This window comes from Sciurus carolinensis, chromosome 8 (genome assembly GCF_902686445.1).
Source record: "Sciurus carolinensis chromosome 8, mSciCar1.2, whole genome shotgun sequence".
NCBI lineage: Eukaryota > Metazoa > Chordata > Mammalia > Rodentia > Sciuridae > Sciurus > Sciurus carolinensis.
Genome location: NC_062220.1, coordinates 50,395,997 through 50,409,054, shown reverse-complemented (window position 1 = coordinate 50,409,054; position 13,058 = coordinate 50,395,997). Strand labels below are relative to the sequence as shown.

At 38.5% G+C, this 13,058-nt stretch overlaps 1 pseudogene; it reads left to right on the top strand.

The window, feature by feature from the left end:
* The first annotated feature begins 8,283 nt into the window (after window positions 1-8,283).
* On the top strand, window positions 8,284-8,547 carry LOC124990204 (28S ribosomal protein S21, mitochondrial-like; annotated as a pseudogene).
* Window positions 8,548-13,058: the final 4,511 nt, after the last annotated feature.

Here is a 13,058-nt window from a genome sequence, read left to right as displayed (position 1 = left end):
ATGGAAAGACCTCCCATGTTCTTGGATAGGCAGAATTAATATTGTCAAAACTGCCATACCGTCAGGTGTGGTGGCACACGCCTGTAACCCCAACTGTAACCCCAGCAGCTCAGGAGGCTGAGGCAGAAGGAACGAGAGTTCAAAGCCAGCCTCAGCAAAAGCAAGGCGCTAAGCAACTCAGTGAGACCCTGACTCTAAATAAAATAGGGCTGGGGATGTAGCTCAGTGGTTGAGTGCCCCTGAGTTCAATCCCTGGTACCCACCCCCCACAAAAAAATGGCCATACCACTAAAAGTTCTATACAGCTTTAATGTAATTCCTACAAAAATTACAATGACATTATTCATGGGAATAGAAAAAGCAGTCATGAAATTCATTTGGAAAAATAAGAGGCCAGAATAGCCAAAGCAATCGGAGGCATCACAATACCAGATCTTAAATTATACTACCGACCTAACCAAAAAGGGCATGGTATTGGCACAAAAACAGACATGAAGACCAATGGAACAGAATAGAAAACACATAGTCATACCAACATAAACACAGTTATCTCATACTAGACAAAGGCACCATAAACATACGTTGGAGAAAAGATAGCCTCTTTAACAAATGGTGCTGGGAAAATTGGAAATCCATATGTAGTAGAATAAAATTGAAACTCTATCTCTCACCCTGTACAAAACTCAATTCAAAATGGATCAAGAACGTAGACAGTAGACCAGAGACCCTGTACCTACTAGAAGAAAAAGTAGGCCAAAATCTCTACCATGTCCACTTCAGAACTGACTTCCTCAATAAGACTCCTAAAGTGCAAGAAGTAAAATCAAGAATCAATAAATGAGATGATACCACATAAAACTAAAAACCTACACAGCTAAGGAAACAATCAAATATAAAAATATGCAACTACAGACTAGGAAAAAAGATTTGCAAACCATATATTTGATAAAAGATTGGCATCCAAAATTTATAAAGAACTCTTATAACTCAAGAGTAGGAAAACATATAACTGGATGTTAAAATGGGAAAAGGACCTTAACAGACATTTCTCCAAAAAAGACTTACAGATGTATGAAAAGATGTTCAACACCATTATCATCAGGAAAATGCAAATTAAAATGACTGTGAAACAGCACCTCACAGCTGTTAAGATGGCTATCATCAAAAAGATAAGAGACAACAAAATGTTGGCAAGGGTGGGGAGAAAAGGGAACCCTAGCACACTATTGGTAGGAATGTAGATTGGTACGACACTATGAAAACAGTATGGAGGTTCATACAGAAATCAAAAATAGAACTACCCTATGACCGTCTGGGTACATGTCCAAAGCGGATGAAATGCCCACCTCAAAAAGATATATTCAGAGGACTGGGATTGTAGCTCAATGGTAGAGCACTTGCCTAGCATGTGTGAGGCACTGGGTTTGATCCTCAGCACCACATAAAAATAAATAAATAAAATAAAGTTATTAAAAAAAGATATTCGGGGGCGATCCAAGATGGCGGCCTAGAGGGAGACCGCACCTCCGGTCGCTCCACAACCCAGGAGTTAAGAAGGGGAGGCATTGAGAGACTCGGACTGAAGTGGAGCCACGGGTGAGTCTGCCCACTGGGTAAAGCTCGGCCCGGGTGGCAGGCCCAGATAGAGGTGGCTTATCGGAGCCGGGCAGGGCAGCTAGAGTCATCCACAGGCAGTCCTGCGCACTCCGGCGGTGGGCCCCGCCCACACAGCCAGCTTCTCCAGGTTCTCGGAACGGAACTGGCCCGCTAGTGAGAGCCTGTCTGAACAGAGCACGCTCCGAGTCCCGGAGCCCCTGCAGTGCAGTGTACTCCTGCAAAGAACCAGCGGAGAGCCTCGATCTGCAGTCAGCCTCAGGGATAAGGGCAGGGCAGCCGGAGACCTCTTCAGGCGGCTCTGCCCACTCCGGCTGCGGGCTCTCTTCACGGGGCGATCCAAGATGGCGGCCTAGAGGGAGACTGCACCTCCGGTCGCTCCACAACCCAGGAGTTAAGAAGGGGAGGCATTGAGAGACTCGGACTGAAGTGGAGCCACGGGTGAGTCTGCCCACTGGGTAAAGCTCAGCCCGGGTGGCAGGCCCAGATAGAGGTGGCTTAGCAGAGCCGGGCAGGGCAGCTTGAGTCTTCCCAAGGTAGTCTTCCACACTCCGGCAGTGGGCTCTTCCCACACGGCCAGCTACACGGTGCAGGCCCACAGTGAGAGCATTTCCGCACAGAGCCAGTTCCAAAACGTGGAACCAGTAGGGGGCTAGGGGCAGTATTCTTCGAATGAGCTGCTTTATCAGATTCCTCCAAGACATCAGGCTACTGAAGGCTGGGAGGTGATACACTGGAAATCTACTGGGACACTATAAGCCAATAGTGGAAAACTGCAACATCTCAGGGTCCCACTGACAACTGACCATTATGAGAAAACAAGGGAAGAAAATGTCCCAAACAAACCTAGATACTACATCAATAAAACCCAATGACAGCACAGCAGAAGAAATGTCAGAAAGGGAGTTCAGAATGTACGTAATTAAAACGATCAGGGAAGCTAATGAGGAGATGAAAGAGCAAATGCAGGCATTGAAGGAGGAGATGAAAGAGCAAATGCAGGCATTAAATGATCGCACCAATCAACAGTTAAAAGACCAAATACGGGAAGCAAGAGATCATTTCAATAAAGAGTTAGAGATACTGAAAAAAAACCAAACTGAAATCCTTGAAATGAAGGAAACAATAAACCAAGTTAAAAACTCCATAGAAAGCATAACCAATAGGATAGAACACCTGGAAGACAGAACCTCAGACATTGAAGACAAAATATTTAACCTTGAAAACAAAGTGGAACAAACAGAGAAGATGGTAAGAAATCATGAACAGAATCTCCAAGAACTATGGGATATCATGAAAAGGCCAAATTTGAGAATTATTGGGATTGAGGAAGGCTTAGAGAAACAAACCAAAGGAATGAACAATCTATTCAATGAAATAATAACAGAAAATTTCCCAAATCTGAAGAACGAAATGGAAAACCAAGTACAAGAGGCTTATAGAACTCCAAACATACAAAATTACAACAGACCCACACCAAGGCACATTATTATGAAAATACCTAACATACAAAATAAAGACAGAATTTTAAAGGCCGCGAGAGAAAAGAATCAAATTACATTCAGAGGGAAACCAATACGGATATCAGCAGATTTTTCAATCCAGACCCTAAAAGCTAGAAGGGCCTGGAACAACATATACCAAGCCCTGAAAGAAAATGGATGCCAACCAAGAATCTTATACCCAGCAAAACTTACCTTCAAATTTGACGATGAAATAAGATCCTTCCATGATAAACAAAAGCTAAAGGAATTTACAAAAAGAAAGCCAGCATTACAGAACATTCTCAGCAAAATATTCCATGAGGAAGAGATGAAAAACAACGATGCAAATCAGCAACAGGAGGCGCTAGCCTAAAGGAATAGCCAAATAAAGGAGAAACCAAATCATGTCAAAAACAAATATGAGTCAATTGACTGGGAATACAAATCATATCACAATAATAACCCTGAATGTTAATGGCCTGAATTCATCAATCAAAAGACACAGACTGGCAGATTGGATTAAAAAGAAAAATCCAACAATATGCTGCCTGCAAGAGACACATCTCATAGAAAAAGACACCCATAGACTAAAGGTGAAAGGATGGGGAAAAACATACCATGCACACGGACACAGCAAAAAAGCTGGAGTATCCATCCTCATCTCAGATAATGTGGACTTCAAACCAAAACTAGTCAGAAGGGATAAAGAAGGACATTACATGCTGCTTAAGGGAAGCATAAATCAGCAAGACATAACAATCATAAATATCTATGCCCCGAACATTGGCTCATCCATGTATGTCAAACAAATCCTTCTCAATTCCAGAAATCAAATAGACCACAACACAATAATACTAGGCGATTTTAACACACCTCTCTCATCACTGGATAGATCGTCCAAACAAAAATTGAATAAAGAAACTATAGATCTCAACAACACAATCAGCAATTTAGACTTAACGGACATATATAGAATATACCATCCAACAAAGAATGAATACACTTTCTTCTCAGCAGCACATGGATCCTTCTCTAAAATAGACCATATTTTATGCCACAAAGCTACTGTTAGTAAATACAAGAAGATAGAGATACTACCTTGTACTCTCTCAGATCATAATGGATTGAAATTAGAAATAAATGACAGAATAAAAAACAGAAACTTCTCCAATACCTGGAGACTAAATAATACACTATTATATGATGAATGGATAACAGAAGACATCAGGAGGGAAATAAAAAAATTCTTAGAAGTAAACGAGAACAAAGACACATCATATCAAAATCTCTGGGACACTATGAAAGCAGTACTTAGAGGAAGATTTATTTCATGGGGTGCATTCAAAAAAAGAAGTAGAAATCAACAAATAAACGAGTTAACACTACAGCTCAAAGCGCTAGAAAAAGAAGAGCAGACCAATACCAAAAGTAGTAGAAGACAGGAAATAGTTAAAATCAGAGCCGAAATCAACGAAATCGAAACAAAAGAAACAATCGGAAAAATTAATAAAATAAATAGTTGGTTCTTTGAAAAAATAAATAAAATTGATAAACCCTTAGCCACACTAACAAAGAGAAAGAGGGAGAAAACTCAAATTACTAAAATTCGGAATGAACAAGGAAACATCACAACAGACACGAGTGAAATACAAAACATAATTAGAAGCTATTTCGAAAATCTATACTCCAACAAAACAGAAAACCTTGAAGACATCAACAAATTTCTAGAGACATATGAACTACCTAAACTGAACGAGGAGGACATACACAACTTAAATAAACCAATTTCAAGCAATGAAATAGAAGAGGTCATCAAAAGCCTACCAACAAAGAAAAGTCCAGGACCAGATGGGTTCTCAGCCGAGTTCTATAAAACCTTTAAAGAAGAGCTCATTCCAATACTCCTCAAACTATTCCATGAGATAGAAGAGGAGGGAACCCTACCAAACTCGTTCTATGAAGCCAATATCACCCTGATACCTAAACCAGACAGAGACACATCAAGGAAAGAAAATTTCAGACCAATATCCTTAATGAACATCGATGCAAAAATTCTCAACAAAATTTTAGCAAATCGCATACAAATATATATTAAAAAGATAGTGCACCACGATCAAGTGGGTTTTATCCCAGGGATGCAAGGTTGGTTCAACATTCGGAAATCAATAAATGTCATTCACCATATCAACAGACTTAAAGTTAAGAATCACATGATTATTTCAATAGATGCAGAAAAAGCATTTGATAAAATACAGCATCCCTTCATGCTCAAAACACTAGAAAAAATTGGGGTAATGGGAACATTCCTAAACATTATAAAGGCCATCTACGCTAAGCCCATGGCTAATATCATTCTAAATGGTGAAAAACTGAAAGCGTTCCCCCTAAAAACTAGAACAAGGCAGGGATGCCCTCTTTCACCGCTTCTATTCAACATCGTCCTTGAGACTCTAGCCAGAGCAATTAGACAAACCAAAGAAATTAAAGGGATACGAATAGGAAAAGAAGAACTCAAACTATCCCTGTTCGCTGATGACATGATTATATATTTAGAGGAACCTGGAAATTCCACCAGAAAACTTTTAGAACTCATAAGTGAATTCAGTAAAGTAGCAGGTTACAAGATCAATGCTCATAAATCCAACGCATTTTTATACATAAGTGATGAATCTTCAGAAAGAGAAATTAGGAAAACTACTCCATTCACAATAGCATCGAAAAAAATAAAATACTTGGGAATCAATCTCACAAAAGAGGTGAAAGACCTCTACAATGAGAACTACAGAACACTAAAGAAAGAAATTCAAGAAAACCTTAGAAGATGGAAAGATCTCCCATGTTCCTGGATAGGCAGAATTAATATCGTCAAAATGGCTATACTACCTAAAGTTCTATACAGATTCAATGCAATTCCAATTAAAATCCCAATGATGTACCTCGCAGAAATAGAGCAAGCAATTATGAAATTCATCTGGAAGAATAAAAAACCTAGAATAGCTAAAGCAATCCTCAGTAGCAAGAGCGAAGCAGGGGGTATTGCAATACCAGATCTTCAACTCTACTACAAAGCAATAGTAACAAAAACGGCATGGTATTGGTACCAAAATAGACAGGTAGATCAATGGTACAGAATAGAGGACATGGACACAAACCCAAATAAATACAATTTTCTCATACTAGACAAAGGTTCCAACAATATGCAATGGAGAAAAGATAGCCTCTTCAACAAATGGTGCTGGGAAAACTGGAAAACTATATGCAATAGAATGAAACTAAACCCCTATCTCTCACCCTACACAAAACTCAACTCAAAATGGATCAAGGACCTCGGAATCAGACCAGAGACCCTGCATCTTATAGAAGAAAAAGTAGGTCCAAATCTTCAACTTGTTGGCTCAGGATCAGATTTCCTTAACAGGACTCCCATAGCACAAGAAATAAAAGCAAGAATAAACAACTGGGATAGATTCAAACTAAAAAGCTTTCTCTCAGCAAAGGAAACTATCAGAAATGTGAAGAGAGAGCCTACAGAGTGGGAGAATATCTTTGCCAACCATACCTCAGATAGAGCGCTAATTTCCAGAATCTATAAAGAACTCAAAAAACTCTACACGAAGAATACAAATAATCCAATCAACAAATGGGCTAAGGAAATGAACAGACACTTCACAGAAGAAGATGTACAAGTAATCACCAGATATATGAAAAAATGTTCAACATCCCTAGTAATAAGGGAAATGCAAATCAAAACTACCCTAAGATTTCATCTCACCCCAATTAGAATGGCGATTATCAAGAATACAAGCAACAATAGGTGTTGGCGAGGATGTGGTGAAAAAGGAACACTCATACATTGCTGGTGGGGTTGCAAATTAGTGCAACCACTCTGGAAAGCAGTGTGGAGATTCCTCAGAAAGCTTGGAATGGAAACACCATTTGACCCAGCTATCCCACTCCTTGGCCTATACCCAAAGGACTTAAAATCAGCATACTACAGAGATACAGCCACATCAATGTTCATTGCTGCTCAATTCACCATAGCCAGATTGTGGAACCAACCTAGATGCCCTTCAGTTGATGAATGGATAAAGAAACTGTGGCATATTTATACAATGGAATATTACTCCGCAATGAAGAATGATAAAATTATGGCATTTGTAGGCAAATGGTCGAAATTGGAGAATATCATGCTAAGTGAGATAAGCCAATCTCAAAAAACTAAAGGACGAATGATCTCGCTGATAAGCGGATGAGGACATATAATGGGGGGTGGGAGGGGCTAGCATTAGGTTTAGGGTTAGGTTTAGAGTTAGGCTAAGGAGAGCAGTAAGAATGAAGGAAAGAAGGACTGTGTAGAGGGAAAAGAGGGGTGGGAGGGGTGGGAGGGGTGGGAGGGGTGGGGGGGAGGGGAAAAATATAATAAACATCATTACCCTATGTAAACGTAAAAAAAATAAAATAAAAAAAAATAAAAAAAAAAAAAAAAATAAAAAAAAAAAGATATTCACTCTGAAGTTCACTGCAGCATTAGTCACAATAGCTAAGATATGGAAATGACCTAGTGTCCATTAACAGACAAATGGATACAGAAAATATGATATAGTAACTAAAAAGAGCTAGAAAAAATAAATGTGATATGAATATCACTTTTTTCATAATATATATGTATGTGTATATATATATATATGTGTGTATATAAATACATATAATTTCAGCCTAAAGAAGCTCCTGCCATTTGCCACCACATTGATGGACTTGTAGAACTTTATACTAAGTGAAATACATCAAACAGAAAGAAAAAATATTGCAAAATGTCACTTATATGTGGAATTTTAAAAAACTCAAATACATAGAGATAAGTAATAAAACAGTGGTTATCATGGGTGGAGGTGGGATAAATGGGGATATGTAGGTCAATAGATACAAAGTAGCAGATATGCACAATGAAAAAGTCTAGAGATCTGGTGTACAATATGAGGACTATGCTTAATTAGATTGTGTTAGGGAGAGTGCAGAGGGCGACGGGTGAGAGTTCACACGGTGGTTGGGAAGTAATGGAGGCCCTGGCGAGGGGGCATGTTTGCACTCTTGCCCCTTTCCCGAAGACCCACAGATTCCTTTTCCGAATCGCAGCCCAAACCTTCCTTTTGGTGGTCCTGCAAAGGGAAGACTTAAATCCAAGGTCATGGCAAAACACCTGAAGTTCATTGCCAGGACTGTAATGGTACAGGAAGGAAACGTGGAAGGTGCATACAGGACCCTGAACAGAATCCTCAGCATGAATGGGCTCATAGAGGACATTAAACGACAAAGATACTATGAGAAACCTTGCTGCAAATGACAGCGGGAGAACTATGAAAACTGCCAGCAAATCTACAACATGGAAATGGCTCGAAAGATCAACTTTCTGATGCGAAAGAATCAGGCAAATCCATGGCAGGGCTGCTGAGACGTGGATTGGAGGCCCACATCATTTGTCTCCACCTCTTTCTCTACAATAAACTCAGATCATGTATTTAAAAAAAAAAAAAAAGATTGTTAGGGATTTTTGTTAAATAAATAGATTTTAGCTACCTTGTTACAAAAAAGTAACCATGTAAAATGATAGCTATGTTAATCTGCTTCACTCAAGTAACCATTTTATTATCTACACGTGTCCCATAACATCATGGAGTGGTCAAAGAAGGTAGCAGGCTGGTCTCTGCCTCTTAGATTTTCCATGTAATCATCAGACACAGTTAACTACATTCCCTTAACCACAGAAGACATATATCAAGTTATCTTTGCCATCTGTTAAATCTCCTTTCTCTTCATTTGAGATGAAGAAAGATGCACTCTCTCAACCCCCTCCTTGCAGAAGAAGATAAGGACTCAGCAAAACTGCAAAAAAAAAAAAAAAAAATCCTTGTAATCTTGAAATCATCCCCACCCTCTCTTCTAGAATCCTGTAATCCAGTTTACTTCTTTGGACATTCTGCAGAAGAACTACTTCCTCTAATATGCAACACTAATCATGTCTTTGGGTCTTGGAAGAAACTTCAACATTGTTACACATGTGTACACATCCATCACATATTTTGCCAGGGAATAAAATTGAAAACTGCTCCAACGTTTATTCTAGAGTTCAAAATAAGAAACATGAGCCAGGCATGCACACCTGTAATCCTAACTACTTGAGGGACTGAGGCAGGAGGATTTCAAGTTCAAACCCAGCCTGGGTGATTCAGGGAGACCCTATCTCAAATAAAATTTTTAAAAAGGGTTGGGGGTACACAAAAATGGTAAGTTATACTCCACATATGTATGATATGTCAAAATACATTCTGCTGTCATGTATAACTAAAAAGAACAAATAAAAAATTTAAAAGGGTTGGGGTGTAGCTCAGAGGTCAAGCACTCCTGTGTTCAATCTCTAATAACAAATAAAAAATAAGAAACATGACCCTAGGATAATCATAGGTAAGAACCAAGCTCATATTTTTATATACAAGGAACTTTGAAGGGTTTAGAGGAAAGCAAACAAGATGATTAAGGTATATAAAAATTAAGGATAAAAGAATTATTATCTCTTAAAAGTTAATACCTAACTGTAGTCTACACACATAAGAATGACTACACCCGAAGGGATAGTGTCGGGCTAGTTTATCTAAATCAGAATAAGTTTGACTTGGTTATGACAAAATGGATGAACTTGAATCTTGGCAGGAAGACTTACTCAATATTTTAATGGGTTATATATGGAGGTCATGGTTCCTTCTTTAGAGTTATATTTTAAAACAGAAGAGCTTCTCCTAGAAGTAGCTTAACAAAGTCTTGTTCTAAAACAGGGAAGTGAGCTCTTTAATACACTGTGAACTTTTTGACTGTAAAACTGTTGCTGATTTTTTTTACTCTAGTTGTTTGCTCTTATTAGTGTCCTTACTCCAGTCTTCTTTCTTTTATCCCATATACACCTCCTGTTTCAACATCTTATGCAAGCTGTTTCTAGGAGGCAGTATTACTGGTAGTCAACTTTTGACTACTGTTTAGACAAGGACTGAAGACAAACTCTCAGTCCATAACTAAAACACAGCACTATGCCTGTATTTATGATTTTGAAAGACCTTGAGATGTTTTCTCATCTGTGCCACCCAGAGAATTTCCTTCTACAGTCTGAACTTGATTTTAATATCCTATAGAATTCTGTAGTTAAAGAGGAAGCCTTCAAAGGTTCTGAGAATCTGCCTGTTTCTGGAAGGTTTTTATTGGCTGCAAATTATGATTGAAATTATCTACTTGCTATTCAGTTTAATATGTTAAGAGAGATTTCTAAATGGGCTGCCTCAGGTTTTACAGTGCTGTCTAGAATGATAATGTAAAAACTATATAACAGTGTGGGAGACAAAAGATAAGGTCAGAAGAAACAGTTCAAATAACCTCCTCAAAAAATTTAATAAACACTCTATGCTTCTGTCACACAGTTTTCCCTCTGTCCTTCAACTCTATTGTCTATTATCTCTGCATATGAAATTTCCAAGTGTGGTTAATGAATTCTGATGTGTGTGTGGATATAACATATACATATATGTAACATATATATGAGCTGCTAGCACATGAGACATATCATATTTCCAAACCTCAATGAAAAAGAAAAATATTTCTGGAGAAGGAAACTGATGTTTGCATAGAGATAGACACCCAGACATCAAATTCCCAGCTTACTATTCCTTTCATCACCCTGAATGCCTGCAGCCAAGGTATGACCAGCATTACAGACCATCTTTTCTCCATCTCAGGAATTCCAGTTTATTCCATATGTAGAAAGTGAAGTATATTATGAGTCCAGAACATAAAAGACCTTCATGTGTAGGGAAATGCAGTGTTTATCATTGTCTTCAACAGAACCAAATTGATCACACAGGGGAGGACATTTTAAAAACGTGTGATAAGGTATTGACTGAGAAGATTAAATGATCCAGCCTGATATTTCTACAAGAGCTAATTCAAAGGGCCAAGGTATCATTCCAGCAAACCAACTTGAAAAGGAAAGAGGCTTATTTTTATAATCAGTCTTTCTTCAGTAAGGTTGGCTTCTATAGCCAAAGGCTTGTTAGCTTGTTAGACAGCTGGTCTGACTAATGATAACCCTGGGGAGGCAACAATATGGGTCTACATTTCTCTACCCTATTTGCAAAACACAACCAAATTGGTTCTAGCAGTTGTCTGAGAAGGAGACTCTTTTCCAAATGTGGACAATACTCCACTCAGGTCAGCAACATCCTCAGGTGAGGGGCAGACAGTAACTCTTTGTCTATAATCCAATATCCCCATGGGGAACAATAATAATGCCATAGAATTCCCCTCGAGTTGAGGAAAAGGGAAAACAAATCTTTCACCCCCTTATCAAACAGTTCAGATTGTTTTCATTAATAGGTAGAACTCCCAAGTTTCCTTTCTGAACTTTGGTTGCCTCATCTGTACATTGAGAGGTTTGCTCAGACCCTTCCTGACCCAACATGCTGTGATTCTACTCCCTGACCTAACAATTTTTGTTTCACCATACACATTTTTTCTTCATCCCTTCTCCTCCATTTCTCTTTTCCAATGCTAGCCATAGAGCCATTCTCTAGCACTCAATAGGACACACCTCTGATTTATTAAACCAAATGTCACATAATTTCTCTGCCTTTGTAACTCAACTGCCTCCTTTGTTACAGCTCTAGACTGAATTGTAAGCTAAATACTCAAGCTATAGAATACTAAATCCATTAAAAAGGTCGCATTTTAAAAGCACAGTAATAAGTCTTTGTTGATCCTACTGATTTTCTATGCCACTTTTGAATTTCCTTCCTTTTCTTGCCAAATTTAATACTGTCTACATATCACCTCTCTTACTGTCACTAAACTGTCACCAAATCTCTACTTAAACACCTCAGATTAGATTTTCTCTGCCCACACTCCACCGAAATATCTATCTTGAAGGTCACAAATGACTAACTCTGAAGCTAAAACTAATGAATTTTTCTCAGTTCTCATTATTCTTAATCTTTTTTCAGCATTTGGCACAGTTAATGATCTCCTATTTTTTTAATTATTTCCCCTCTCTAATTCTGTGACACTACTATCCAGATGTTCTTTTCTGAGACTGCTCCTTGTCCATTTTCTTCACTGGCTTAACTTTTACCTCTTTGATTATCCAATATTTTTATACTCAATTCCTTTAAAAACGTATCTCTTTCCATGTCTTCAATTATCATCTCTATATTGATAATTTCCAAAGAGGTACCCGTAATTTTCAAGTCTATAGCTCGGAACTCTCATGGCTCAGACTTAGCTTCTGAAAACTTCTCCCATTAAATATTCTCTTGTGAATTTTTCAAATCAACATATCTAGAGTTGAAGGCTTTATCTTCCCAGTCCTGAAACTAGTTACTCTCTAAATCTTCTCTACTTGGTCAGTAGAAACACCACACTAGAGACCTGGAAACATTCATTTCCTCTTTAGTGAAGATGGATTTATTGCCTTTTTAATGACAGGAACAATACTAAGAACTAGGAACACAAAGGTAAGATGCAGTCCTTATCCTTAAAAGGTTTCCCCCTACTTTCTCTACCACATGATCCCTTTAAATTGAACTCATATTTTCCCCAACCATTTTCCCTTTGACTTTTGCACTTTCTGCATGTATAAACACGCACACACACACACACACACACACATGCACGCTCACCTTTCCTGGTCTCCTACCTATTCAAAGTAATACTTCACTTCTTTCATTGGTCTCTTGGTCTCTAGGTTTTATCAAATCTCTTTTATATTATTAAGTCACATTCAATATTAAACATTTATCAAACGCTAAGCACGTGCTGAGCAAGAACAAGAAAAATAAAACACAAAGGCTCTACCTTCAACAACTTCAGAGCCTGTGTAAGAAAGACACAGGTTGGGGCTGGGGTTGGGGCTCAGTGGTAGAGCGCTTG